General features: G+C 54.2%; 1 protein-coding gene across 1 annotated transcript in view; it reads left to right on the top strand.

Moving 5' to 3' along the window:
• Window positions 1-14,429, top strand: part of PNPLA7 (patatin like phospholipase domain containing 7) — a 165,306-nt gene that overhangs the window by 83,556 nt on the left and 67,321 nt on the right.

Raw genomic sequence — 14,429 nt, forward strand, 5'->3', positions numbered from 1 at the left:
CCTGCACTTACTTGGCTGCATTTCCCTTTTCCAAGCCTGTAGGAGCCAGGAAGCTGATTTCAATACTGCTTTTGTTTTGCTTTCCTAGGAGCCCTAATCCAAAGAGTGATCCTTTCCTTCGAGCCTCTGTCCATACAGCCTCCTGCTACAGAAGCTGTGGGGTTTGGCTCTCTTACTGCTGGGATCACTTCAGCATCACTCTCAGCCTCCAGGAGGTCTGACAGTGAAGTGTCATAGAATCATAGACTAAGGTTGGAAAAGACCTCAGAGCTCATCAAGTCCAACCTGTCACCCAACACCTCCTGACAACTAAACCATGGCTCCAAGTGCCACATCCAATCCCCTCTTGAACACCTCCAGGGATGGGGACTGCACCACCTCCCTGGGCAGCACATCCCAATAGCAAACAACTCTCTCAGGGAGGAACTTTCTCCTCCCCTCCAGCCTGAATCTCCCCCCCTCCAGCTTCATTCCATTCCCCCTAGTCCTATCACTGCCTGAGATCCTGAGCAGTCCCTCCCCAGCCTTCCTGTAGTCCCCTTCAGATCCTGGAAGGCCACAATGAGGTCACCTGGGAGCCTTCTCTTCTTCAGACTGAACAGCCCCAACTCCTTCAGTCTGTCCTCACAGCAGAGCAGCTCCAGCCCTCTGCTCATCCTCCTGGCCCTGCTCTGGACACCTTCCAGCACCTCCAGATCCCTCTTGTCATAGGGGCTCCAGAACTGGAGGCAGTACTCCAGGTGGGGTCTTTCAGGCCTCCATGACAACTCTCAGGTCTCTTCCAACCCCAGCCATTCTATGACTATTTTTGCTTGAAGTGTTTCTGAACTTCTGCAGAGGATTGTTCAAACTCTTCTGTTCCCTTGAGTAGTCCTTCAGGTCTGTTCTTGTCTGATGTGACAGATTTCCTGCCCAGCTGTCTGCACTGGAGGCAGTGCTGACCACAAGCAGGGTACCCCCAGCCTGGCATCCTGTCTTGAGCTGCCCTTTTGAATGGCTTTGTCCTCAAGACCAATGAAGAAGTGATGAAATGAGCCTGAAGGACTTGAAACCACCTTCCTCCTTCCCCAGGGGATGATTTTATACACTGCTGATAGACCTTTAGTCTGTGCATGACTGCTAGGCACTGAGAATGCAGAACTAGAGCAGAGCCTCTGCCTGCAGCAGTGCTCAAGGTTCTGCCTTTGAGCCTGGGGCAAGGATTGATTTCAGTGTCTCTTGTCTCTCTCTTCCCTTTTGCTCTTGGTGAATGGAGCTAAATCTGGCTGGCACCTACTCCCCAGTGGTGTGCCCCAGAGTTCACTACTGGAGCCTGTCCACCTCATTGTCTTTATCAGTGGTCTGGAGGAGGTCACTGAGGCACCCTCAGCAAGTTTGGAGATGACACCAAGCTGGGTGGCTGTGCCCATCTGCTAGAGGGTAGGGAAACTTTACAGAGGGATCTGGACAGGTGAGAGCCATGGGCCAAGGCTAATTGTATGAAGTTCAACAAGGCCAGGTCCTACACCTGGGTCACAACAACCCCACAGTGAGGTCCAGACTTGGGGATGTGTGGTTGGAAAGCTGTGACTCAGAGAGGGACCTGGGGGTGCTGGTTGGCAGTGACCATGAGCCAGCAGTGCCCAGGCCAAGAAAGCCAAAGACATCCTGGCATGGATTGGAAACAGGGTGGGCAGCAGGGACAGGAGGTGATCATCCCCCTGTGCTCAGCACTGCTGGGGCCACACCTTGTTCAGCTCTGGGCCTTCACTCCAGGAAGGTCACTGAGGGGCTGGAGCCTGTCCAGAGCAGGGCAATGGGGCTGGAGAAGGGCCTGGAGCACCTGGGCTAGAGGAGGGGCTGAGGGAGCTGGGGGTGTTCAGGCTGGAGAAGAGGAGGCTGAGGGAGACCTCCTTGCTCTCTACAGCTCCCTGAAGGGAGGTTGGAGTGAGGAGGGGACAGCCTCTGCTCCTTGGTGTAAAGCAACAGGAGCAGAGGAAATGGCTCCAAGCTGCCCCAGGGGAGGTCCAGGCTGGATGTTGGGAAATATTTCTTCACTGGAAGGGTTCTTAAACTTCAGAATGTTCTACCCAGGGCAGTGCTGGAGCCACCATCCCTGGGGGTGTTCAAGCAGCTGTGGACCTGGTGCTTAGGGACCTGCTTTAGTGTGGAGCCTGCAGTGCTGGGTGGAAGGTTGGGCTGGATGAGCTCAGAGGTTGCTTCCAACCAGCTGTGTTCTGGGGGGCTGTGATTTTCTCCCATCCTTTGGCAGACTTTTGTTTCTTTCTCCTGAAGATCTCTCTCAGTGGAGCTGTGAAGCTTTCTGCTCTGCAGTGGAAGTGGAGCTGGAGTTGCTGCACTGATCACACAAGTCAAAACATTTCTTTGTAACACAACCCAAATGCCTGAGTGTGCAGCCTCTCAGCAGCAAACTCCTGACCTTTGCCAAGATGCAATCAGTTTGCTCTAGGCTTGCATCTAAGTTTGGCTAATGGGTTCCAGTGAAACAAAATGCTAAACCAGATCTGTCAGGGGAAATGTGCTGCAAAGGAAAAAAATGGTTGTTAGAGCTTCACTTTCTTGCTGCTGAGCTCTCAGAGTTCTAAATAGATGTTGAAATGATATATAAAGAGATGTAAGAACTCCCATTTCTGCTATTGGAGTATTTTAGAGCAGCATTAGAAATAGCAAGAGGAGTGTGGGACAGACTTTAAGTAGGTGATTTATACAGTTAATGCCTTCAGACTGGCTTCATCTGGGATGAAATGTGGTTTAATGTGATATCCAAGTGCTTGTGACTTCTCTTCTTGGTTCCTAGGTCCATCAGGTAATAAAGGAAAGAGAGAAGTGAGAGGGAATTGAAGTGATGGAGGAAACCAGTAGAGGAGGGAGAGGATTGAAGTGATGGAGGAAACCAATAGAGGAGGGAGAGGATTGAAGTGATGGAGGAAACCAATAGAGGAGGGAGAGAAGTGAGAAAGAATTGAATTGATGGAGGAAAACAGTAGAGGAAGGAGAGGATTGAATTGATGGAGGAAAACAGTAGAGGAAGGAGAGGATTGGAGTGATGGAGGAAAGCAACAGAGGGGGGAGAGGATTGGAGTGATGGAGGAAAACAGTAGAGGAGGGAGAGGATTGGAGTGATGGAGGAAAACAGTAGAGGAAAGAGAGAAGTGAGAGAGAATTGATGGAGGAAACCAATAGAGGAAGGAGAGGATTGAAGTGATGGGGGAAACAATAGAGGAAGGAGAGGATTGAAGTGATGGAGGAAACCAACAGAGGAAGGATAGGATTGAAGTGATGGAGGAAACCAGTAGAGGAAGGAGAGAAGTGAGAAAGAATTGAATTGATGGAGGAAAACAGTAGAGGAAGGAGGGGATTGGAGTGATGGAGGAAACCAATAAGGAAGAAGAGAATTGAAGTGATGGAGGGAGGAAAACAATAGAGGAAGAAGTGATAGAGGATTGGAGTGATGGAGGAAAACAGTAGAGGAAGGAGAGGATTGAAGTGAAGGAGGAAACCAATAGAGGAAGGAGAGGATTGAAGTGATGGAGGAAAGCAGTAGAGGAAGGAGAGGATTGAAGTGATGCAGGAAACCAACAGAGGAAGGAGAGGTTTGGAGTGAAAGAGGAAACCAATAGAGGAAGGAGAGAAGTGAGGGAGAACTGAAGTGATGGAACAAACCAGTAGAGGAAGGAGAGGATTGAAGTGATGGAGGAAACCAATAGAGGAAGGAGAGGATTGAAGTGATGGAGGAAAGCAGTAGAGGAAGGAGAGAAGTGATGGAGGAAACCAGCAGAGGAAGAAGAGGATTGAAATGATGGAGGAAAGCAGTAGACGAAGGAGAGGATTGAAATGATGGAGGAAAGCAGTAGAGGAAGGAGAGGATTGAAGTGAAGGAGGAAAGCAGTAGAGGAAGGAGAGGATTGAAGTGAAGGAGGAAAGCAGTAGAGGAAGGAGAGGATTGAAATGATGGAGGAAACCAATAGAGGAAGGAGAGAAGTGATGGAGGAAAGCAGTAGGCTAGAAAGTGTGAAGCCAAGTAGAAAGTCAGCTTTCCAGTCAATGGAGTATGCTGCAGGGAAGGTTTTGAGCTGCAAGCTAATGGATTGCATACAAAAAGATTCTGGGCAGCTGTTTGTTAGAGAGTGCAGCTCAGGCTGGGTCAGCAGCTGACCATGCCTGAAGAGTGGCTTGCAAGGAAAACACAACTCTGCCACCAGAATGGGTTTGGGAGTGCAGAAATCCTTGGCACTGGTGAAGCTTCAGTACCAGCCTGAGGGAAGAAGCCAGAGGGAGAGAGTCAAGGGCAAAAAGGAGGCTGTGACTGGTAGGGAGGGAGATTAACCTATAAAGACAAGCAGACTGTGAAAGGTTAAAGGCAGACATGGAAGCTATTTTTGGATGTATGAAGTTGTCTTCTGACTGGAAGGGCATCAGGCTGCTCTCCACATTGGGACAGAGCAAATGGCACTGAAATGGCAGCAGTTGGATGTTCAGGACAAGCTGATTCCACTCCCTGGAAAGGCTGAAAGCTTCCTGCTTGTTTCTATAACCTCTTAAAACATTGTCTGAGGCAGTGCTTAGTGCTGAGCACCACTGGCCAGCTGGGTTCTCTCTGTCCTCTTTGCTCTGGTGTTCTCCTAGCAGAGTGATTTATGGCACAGGAGTCAGGATGTTGTTTTCCCATCCAGGCAGAAGTAATGAAAGGACAGCAAGTGCAGCAGCTCTGAAATCATTCACTGGGTAGCTGTAATTCAGCAGTGTGCTGGGGGATTTCCCTCCTGGTCCTCTGCAAAGCAGAAAAAGGGGAAGGCAGCTCTGCCCTTGCAGAACTCCTGCCCACTGCTGCCTGTGAGTGGTGAGCAGACACTGCTGCTTGCCCCCTGAGTCAGGTGGGAAGGCTCTCGTGGTTCAGAGGAGTCCCACACCAGGGAGAATCATAGATTCAGATCATAGAATCATAGAATCAATAAGGTTGGAAAAGACCTCAAAGATCATCAAGTCCAAGCTGTCACCCAACACCTCATGACTACTAAACCATGGCACCAAGTGCCACATCCAATCCCCTCTTGAATACCTCCAGTGATGGGGACTCCACCACCTCCCTGGGCAGCACATCCCAATGGCTAACAACTCTCTCGGTGAAGAACTTTCTCCTCATCTCCAGCCTAAACCTCCCCTGGCACAGCTTGAGTCTGTGTCCTCCTGTTCTGGTGCTGCTTGCCTGGGAGAAGAGACCAACCCCCACCTGGCTACAACCTCCCTGCAGGGAGTTGGAGAGAGCAAGAAGGTCTCCCCTGAGCCTCCTCTTCTCCAGGCTAAGCAACCCCAGCTCCCTCAGCCTCTCCTCCCAGGGCTGTGCTCCAGACCCCTCCCCAGCTTTCTTGCCCTTCTCTGGACACCTTCAAGTCTCTCAATGTCCTTCTTGAACTGAGGAGCCCAGAACTGGACACAGGACTCAAGGTGTGGCCTAAGTAGTGCTGAGCACAGGGCACAAGGACTTCCCTGCTCCTGCTGGCCACACTCTTCCTGCTGCAGGCCAGGATGCAGAGCTGCTTTGGTTCTGGTCTTCCTCTTGGCAGCTTCCACAGAGCCCAAATCACAGAACCACAGAATGTCAGGGGTGGGAAGGGACCTTCAGAGATCATTGAGTACAACCCCCTGCCAAAGCAGGATCCCCCTGGGCAGGTCCCACAGGAATGTGTCCAGATGGGTCTTGAAAGCCTCCACAGAAGGAGGCTTCACAGCCTCTCTGGGCAGCCTGCTCCAGGGCTCCAGCACCCTCACAGTGAAGAAGTTTCTCCTCATGTTAAGGTGGAACCTCCTAGGGTCCAGCTTGTACCTGTTGTTCCTTGTCCCATCACTGGGCACCACCCAAAAGAGCCTGGCCCCTTCTTCTTGACACCCACACAGTCAAGGGCCAGGCAGTTCCAAAGCTGAAGTAGTCTTAGTTATCCTTCAGCTTTGCTGTTTCCTATCAAGGGTGAAGAACCTTTTAGGACTTAGTGGAGGGACTCTGTCCTGCATGCTTTTCACCAGCCATGGTGTGTTTGTAGATGACCCAGAAAGAGTTGCAGCTCTGGAATGCACCACAAGAAAACCTTACCTGATGGGCAAGGAAGTGGTAAAGGTGGGAGGTGCTCCTCAGGGAGCAGCCCTGCTCCTCAGGGCTCATGCTCTGCTGGCCCATGCAGTAATTCAGGTGCCTGGGGCTGTGAGGTGTGAGCTGGAGGGATGGCACAGCTGATCCTTGGGGAAGCACCATCTGCTTGTCTTCTGTTTTGGCTTCTCCCCTGGGCACAGAATCATTGAATCATTTTGGTTTAAAGACAGCTTTTGAGACCATCCAGGCCAACCCTTTCCCCAGCACTGCCAGGCTGCTGCTAACCCATGGCCCTCAGCACCACATCTCCACAGCTCTTCAATCCCTCCAGGGCTGGGCACTCCACCACTGCCCTGGGCAGCCTGGGCCAGGGCTTGACAACCCTTTCAGGGAAGAAAGTTGGTCCTAATGTCCAACCTAAACCTCTCCTGGTGGAACTTGAGGCTGGTTCCTCTCATCCTACCACTTGTTCCCTGGGAGAAGAGACCAAACCCCCAGCTGGCTCCTTTCAGGGAGCTGTAGAGAGCCAGAAGGTCTCCTTTCAGCTTCCTTGTCTCCAGACTGAACAAGCAAAGGTCCCTCAGCTGCTCCTGCCCAGCCCTGCTCTCCAGACCCTTCCCCAGCTTGGTTGCCCTTCTCTGGACCTGCTCCATCCCTCAATGTCTCTCTTGGAGTGAAGGCCATCTGCTTTGGTCCTGGCAGAGACAGGTTACTGGTCTGCAGGGATCTTTGGTGTGCTCCTCTCTAGCTCCTGCTCTCTGAGGGATAAACTAGATGGGGATAAACCATGGGGGATGGCATTCAACAAGTCCAAGTGCCAGGGGCTGCACTTTGGCCACAGCAACCCCATGCAGAGCTACAGGCTGGGGTCAGAGTGGCTGAGAGCTGCCAAACAGAGAGGGACCTGGGGGTGCTGGGGGAGAGCAGCTGAAGAGGAGCCAGCAGTGTGCCCAGGTGGCCAAGAAGGCCAAGGGCATCCTGGCCTGCATCAGGAACAGTGTGGCCAGCAGGAGCAGGGAAGTCCTTGTGCCCTGTACTCAGCACTGCTTAGGCCACACCTTGAGTCCTGTGTCCAGTTCTGGGCTCCTCCCTTTAAGAAGGACATTGAGAGACTTGAAGGTGTCCAGAGAAGGGCAACAAAGTTGGGGAGGGGTCTGGAGCAGAGCCCTGTGAGGAGAGGCTGAGGGAGCCTGGAGAAGAGGAGGCTCAGGGGAGACCTCATTGCTCTCTCCAACTCCCTGAAGGGAGGTTGTAGCCAGGTGGGGGTTGGTCTCTTCTCTCAGGCAGCCAGCCCCAGAACAAGAGGCCACAGTCTCAAGCTGTGCCAGGGGAGGTTTAGGCTGGAGGTGAGGAGAAAGTTCTTCACTGAGAGAGTTGTTTGTCATTGGGATGTGCTGCCCAGGGAGGTGGTGGAGTCCCCATCCCTGGAGGTGTTCAAGAGGGGATTGGATGTGGCACTTGGTGCCATGGCACTTATGACGTCTGTGGTGCCAGCTTGGACTTGATGATCTTTGAGGTCTCTTCCAACCTTGGTGATACTGTGAGACTGTGAATCTGATCTCAGGTAGAGGACGCAGCCCAAACCTGAGGCTTCGTGCCCCAAAATGACAGATTTTGACTTCTAGGTCCTGCCCAGTCTCTAGATGTCAAATCTACCTCTTCTAGCTTCTTAGGGAAGCTCCCCCCCCTCGAGTCACTCTGGATATAGACATCCTTGCTATTCCCAACAGAGAACTGCCCACGGTGCCAAACTTCTCCTCTGCTTCCTCGGAGCTCCTGCCTGAGGACAGGCAGCAGGGCGCTCAGCCAGCGGGGACCGCTTGCTGCTCCGACAGCCTCGCTGCTTGCCTCTGCTGCTGCCTGAATTCAGCTCTGCAGCCTTGCAGGAGGGGAGGGGAATCGATTCTCTCTATTTTCATCACTGCCTTCGGTTCTGGAAAGTAGGGCAGAGCCTCAGCTCACGATTTTTGGCACCGCCGAGCGGTTTCGAAGCAGGAGCCGAGAGCGCAGGGTTTGTGAGCGGCTTCCAGGGAGGTTCTAGCACGGCTGTGGAACTTGGATCACACTGCAGGGATTGGGCTTTGCCTCTGCTCAGCTGAGGCTGTTTTTAGAATCCTGACTTGAAATGTAGCCCTGCTGTAGCTGCTGGAAGTTGCAGGGAGAAGCTGCTCAGGAGCTGTGGGAGTGGACTTGGGAAGACAACCTTTCTGCAGGCTAGGAAATACAGAGCTCCGCAGCTTGCTCTTCATTCTCCCTGCCTGCCCTGGGGCTCTTGATATCTCCTGAGCCCATCACACACCTGGAGCCCTGCTGTCTTTGCAGCCAGAGTGTGTTTGAGCCAGAGCTTTTCAGAGCTGGCTGGAGCCTGCCCCAGGGCTGTCTGCCTTCCAAAGTGGGTCTGCTGCTGTGCCCTCCTTTCGAAGCTGCCGTCGTGTCGTGCGTCACCTCATTCAGGCTTGATGTGGCGCTGTGCAAGGGGTCAGGAGAGGCCATGCTTCTGGATTTGTCTGCATTTGTTCTCCTGGCCCATTAAAATAAGTTTTCCTTGAGTGTAGAAATGGCTGTGAAAAGGCTGTGAAAAGGAGAGAGGACAAATGTTCAGCAGCAGCCTGGCCACTGACTGTAGCTGCCCGACACGAGGCAGGCAGGCAGGAGGGAGTCCTTAGTCATAGCAGCGATGCAAGAGTGACATTTTTCTTCAAGGCACAATTGATCACAGATATTAGAAGCTCCAGCAGCCCCAGGGGATGAAGCTTCTGTTCTCCTGTATGCTTTGGTGGCTTTTGTAAGGGTGCCAGAGCTGGTGCAGGTGAGCAGCGCAGATCTGCTTCGTCACGGCGCTCCTCCGGCGCTCGCAGGAGTTCGTCGGAGCCCCCTGGCTGAGCTCCCCTGCTCCTGTGACAAGCAGAGAGTGTTTGATCTCATCTGGGGCCTGCAAAGCTTCAATAACACCATGGGCTTGTTCCAGTTGAGGATCTAATTTAGCTCTCCTCCTCCCCTGTCCCTCAGAAAGGAACAAAATAAATAAAGAAAGAAGAAAGCCTTAAGCAAAGTGGTAGAGAATCATCTCCGCTGCTGGGGAGAGCTCTGCAGAAGTGAAGCTGCTATTGTGGGAGCTTGTGGAGGGAAAATGGCTCTGCCACTGCTGCCTTACCCCAATTGCATTTCCTTTGTAGAATAAAAAGCCCTTGGCAGCTCTGCTTCCCCTTCTGGCTCGGATCCCTGTGTGCCAGAAAGCCCTTTGATATCTCCTGTAAGTCACAGAAGTGTCTGAGGGTCTGGAGCACCCTGCAGTGAAGGCACCAGCAAATCGTTGTTGAATGTGTTTGACTTCAAGGGGGCCTGCTGGATGGCTGAGAGAAAGTTTGGAGGGCTGGGCTGTTCTTATTTTTAAGCTTCCAAGGCACTGGAGAAAGGCCTGAGCTCACCTGCAGCCTCTCCTGTTCATGACAAGAATGCTGCTCAGAGAGGGATTGAATGGTTTGGTCCTCAGCACTTGGGAAGGCTTCTTTGCTGGGAGGGTGCTGGAGCCCTGGAGAAGGTTCTTTCTGTGGTAGCATCGTGCTAAGAGGTTCAGTGACACATCTCCAGTCACACAAGATGCTGAGGGGACTGCATCTGTCTTGTGAGCAGAGCCTGAGAGCCCTGGGGGTGTTGAGCCTGGAGGAGAGCAGCCCCAGAGGGCAGCTGAGCAATGCTCAGCAAGAGCTAAAGGGTAGGGGGCAAGAGGCTGGGGCCAGGCTCTGCTCAGTGGTGCCCAGCAAAAAGGGCAAAAGGGAAAAGGACCTGGAGGTCCTGGTGGTCAACAGGATGGCCATGAGCCAGCAATGTGCCCTGGTGGCCACTCAGATCCAGGGCATCCTGAGGTAGATTAGAAGGGCTGTGGTTAGCAGGTCAAAGGAGGTTCTTCACCCCCTCTACTCTGCCATGCTGAGGCTGCATCTGGAATATTGTGTCCAGTTCTGGGCCACTCAGGTCAAGAAGGACTTCAGGGAGCTGCTGGGGAGAGTCCAGCACAGAGCCACAGAGCTGCTGCAGGCAGTGGAAGATCTCCCTGTGAGCACAGGCTGAGGGAGCTGGAGCTTGGAGCAGAGGAGCCTCAGGGGTGACTTCATTCCTGTTGATAAAGATGTGCAGGGCTGGAGCCAGGCTCTGCTCAGGGATGGCCAAGGACAGCACAGGGGGCACTGGGGGCAGCTGTGGCAGAGGAGGTGCCAGGGGAACAGGAGGAAAACTTTGTCCCTGTGAGGGTGCTGGAGGCCTGGAGCAGGCTGCCCAGAGAGGTTGGGGAGACTCCTCTGGAGACTTTCAAGCCCCACCTGGCTGTGTTCCTGTGTGCCCTGCCCTGGGTGCCCCTGCTCTGGCAGGGGGGTTGGCCTGGATGTTCTCTGGAGGTCCCTTCTAACCTCTGACATTCTGTGACTCTGTGATCTCTGGAGACATTCCAGACCTGCCTGGATGTGTTCCTGGGTGACCTTTTTCAGGTGAACCTGCCTTGGCAGGGGGGTTGGACTGATCTCCAGAGCTCCCTTCCAACCCCTACCATTCTGTGGGTGTGATGGAGCAGTCAGTGAGGTGTTTGTCCCTATCCCCAGGGTGGATGGAGCAGTCAGTGAGGTGTTTGTGCCTATCCCCAGGGTGAATGGAGCAGTCAGTGGGTGTTTGTCCCCATCCCCAGGGTGGATGGAGCAGTGAGAGGTGTGTGTTTGTCTCCAGGGTGGATGGAGCAGTCAGTGGGTGTGTGTCCCCATCTCCAAGGTGGATGGAGCAGTGAGAGGTGTGTGTTTGTCTCCAAAGTGGATGGAGCAGTCAGTGGGTGTTTGTCCCCATCTCCAACGTGGATGGAGCAGACAGTGAGGTGTGTGTTTGTCTCCAAGGTGGATGGAGCAGTCAGTGGGTGTTTGCCCCATCCCCAGGGTGGATGGAGCAGTCAGTGAGGTGTTTGTCCCCAAGCCCTAAGGTGCATGGAGCAGTGAGTGAGGTGTGTGTTTGTCTCCAAGGTGGATGGAGCAGTCAGTGGGTGTTTGCCCCAGCCCCAGCAGCTGATGCAGAGCTGAGGTCCTGCCTGGCCTCCTTGCTGAAGGACATTTGTTTTGGAGCTGGAATTAGTCATCTGCAAGCAGGGAAATGCAGTCCCCTTGGGAAGGTGAAGTTCAGCCCTTGCCCTGCAATGCAGAGGCTGCAGGTCTGTGCAGCAATTTAACATGAGTTAAGCAGAGGGGAAATTAATGACCTCCCAGAGGCTTTGCTGTGGCAGATGCAGAGTTCCATGTTCAGTCTGAGGGAGCTGGGGACACTGGAGGCTGCTGGCAGAGCTTGGCTGAGGTCTTACTGGGGAGGGAGCTGCTGCAGGAACGTGCAGGGAGACAACACATCTGTAGGGTCAGGGGGGTGGGATTGTGCAGAGGGAAGTGAGAGAGGGCAACACTCATCCTGCTCTGCCCTGCACAGGAGTGTTCTGCTGAGTTCATCTGGGAAGGGGAGTGGGTGGGAGGAGGAACAGGAACACCTTTAGATTTCCCTGGCAAATCTGTCTGGGTGTCCTGCTGTGGGACAGATGTTCTGAACTCCCAGCTGCTGTAGTGTCTGAGGGGGCTGGAGGAGCTTGGGGGCTCTGGGAGAAGAGGACAGATGCCCCTGGAGTCCCCAGGAGCTTTGGGGAGTGAGGCATGCACAGTTTTTCTGAGCTGTCAGGTTGGCTTCCTCCCTCCTGCTCTGAGAACTCCATTGCATGAGCTGGGGACAGGGGATTCTTGTTTGCTCTGGGGATTGATTTGGAAGTAGACTCAGTCATCACTGTGACCCAGGCAGGCTCCATGGCTCCAGAGTCCAGACTCGTGCTGGGAGGTCCCAGAGGTCTATATTTAGGTTGCTGGTGAAGCCTTGAGATTCTTCTGTGTCGTTTCACAGCTGGAGATGGTAGCAGTGGGTAGGGAAGTGCTCTCCTTGTCCCAAGGAGAAGTCTAACCTGCACTTGCAGTGCTCTGCTCAGGCCTGGCCTCACACCACAGCTGCCTAACCCATTAGTGCTGAAGTGATTATCATAGTATCATAGTATCAGTCAGGGTTGGAAGGGACCACAAGGATCAGCCAGTTCCAACCCCCCTGCCATGGGCAGGGACACCCCACACTAGATCAGGCTGCCCAGAGCCTTATCCAGCCTGGCCTTAAACACCTCCAGGGACAGGGCCCCAACCACCTCCCTGGACAACCCATTCCAGGGCTTCACCACTCTCATGGGGAAGAACTTCCTCCTCCCCTCCAGCCTCAATCTCCCCACCTCCAGCTTCATTCCATTCCCCCTAGTCCTATCACTGCCTGAGATCCTGAGCAGTCCCTCCCCAGCCTTTCTGGAGCCCCCTTCAGATCCTGGAAGGCCACAATGAGGTCACCTGGGAGCCTTCTCTTCTGCAGACTGAACAGCCCCAACTCCTTCAGTCTGTCCTCACAGCCCAGCAGCTCCAGCCCTCTGCTCATCCTCCTGGCCCTTCTCTGGACACCTTCCAGCACCTCCAGATCCCTCTTGCCATAGGGGCTCCAGAACTGGAGGCAGTACTCCAGGTGGGGTCTCCCCAGAGCTGAGCAGAGGGGGAGAATCACCTCCCTTGCCCTGCTGGCCACACTTCTCCTGCTGCAGCCCAGGCTCTGCTTGGCTTTCTGGGCTGCAAGTGCAGACTGAGAGCTCCTGGTGAGCTTCTCCTCCCCCAGCACCCCCAAGGCTCTCTCCTCAGGGCTCCTTTCCAGCCAGTCCCTGCCCAGCCTGCATTTGTGCCTGGGATTGCTTCGACCCAGATGTAGGACCCTGCCCCTGGTCTTGTTGAACCTCCTGAGGTTGGCTTGTGCCCACCTCTCCAGCCTGTCAAGGTCCCTCTGGATGGATCCCTTCCCTCCAGCCTGTCTGCTGCACCACACAGCTTGGTGTCAGCAGCAAACCTGCTGAGGGTGCACTCAGTGCCACTGTCCATGGCACCCACAGAGATGTTGAACAAGCCTGGTCCCAGGACTGATCCCTGAGGGACTCTGCTTGTCCCTGGCCTCCACTGGGACGTGGACCCATGGACAGCCACTCTTTGGGTGCAGCCATCAAGCCAGTTCTGTATCCATCTAGTGCTCCCCCATCAAACCCATGTGTCACCAGCCTGGAGACCAGGATGTGGTGCGGGGCAGTGTCGAAGGCTTTGCTCAGCTCCAGGCAAACGACATCAGTTGCTCTCCCCTCAGCTATTGATGTTGTCACCTGCTCATAGAAGGCCACCAGGTTGGTCAGGCAGGATTTGCCCTTGGCAATGCCATGCTGACTGCTCCCAATCACCTCTTCACTATTCTTCTGAGCCAGTAGTGCCTCCAGGAGGATCTGCTCCATGATCTTTCCGGGCACAGAGAGATTCACTGTGGTTAGCTGGGCAGGATCCACTTGCTGCTAGTGCAGCCTCTAATCATGAGGGCTGAGAACCCAAACTGCCTCACACCTGACCCAAGCTGGGCCCTGTCCCTAGCACAGGTCTTCAAAAAGCAGCACTCACTTAGCTGTTACTTGATGATTCTGGGCTAGTTTGGAAGCCTCCTGGAGCTGTTGGCTGAGGCTGGGCTGCAGCTTGCTGCCTTTTTGCAGGGCAGATTTTCCTGCCAGCCTTGGCTCCAAAGTGCCCAAGGCAGTGCCAGCTCCTGAGGCTGCAGTCTGTGTCTGTGGGGCTGGGCAGTGGGGCTGGAGCAGCCTGGCAAGTGCAGGGCTCAAGGTGTGGCCTAGGCAGTGCTGAGCACAGGGGCAGTGCTGAGGGGGCTGTAGGCTTCCTGGGGGCTGTGCTGGTTTGGGTTGGGTTGCTTGGGGGTTTTTCATTTACTTTCATTGCTGTCTTTGCAAAATTCCCCAGGGACTGCAAATGAGCTCAGAGATGTCCCTGCTTGTTGCTGGGGGGTTGGACTGGGTGAGCTTTGAAGGTTCCTTCCCACCCAGGGCATTCTATGATCCCATGACATTGCCAGCTCTTGTGTTTTGGAGCAGTCCTGGGGAGTCAGTGTGGCAGTGCTCATCAGTATCTAGTGGGGGGTGGTGAAGGGGATGGGGCCAAGCTCTTCCCTGTGGTCCCCAGCAACAGGCAGTGCCAGCTCCTGAGGCTGCAGTCTGTCTGTGGGGCTGGGCAGTGGGGCTGGAGCAGCCTGGCAAGTGCAGGGCTGAGCACAGCAGGCACTTCCCAGGGGGCTGGGAGGGCTGTGTGGCCCTGGGTGACACCCTGGCAATCAGAGTGTGCCTGGGAAGTGCTCTGTGCCCCTCTGGCCCCGTGCTGGGGGGGTGCTGGGGTCTGTGTGGCAGAGGGGGTAGGAGTTGTGCCTGCTTCTGGCACAG

The sequence above is a fragment of the Melanerpes formicivorus genome, unplaced genomic scaffold (genome assembly GCF_026170545.1).
Source record: "Melanerpes formicivorus ecotype bairdi unplaced genomic scaffold, bMelFor1.0.p_v2 SCAF_77, whole genome shotgun sequence".
Taxonomy (NCBI): domain Eukaryota; kingdom Metazoa; phylum Chordata; class Aves; order Piciformes; family Picidae; genus Melanerpes; species Melanerpes formicivorus.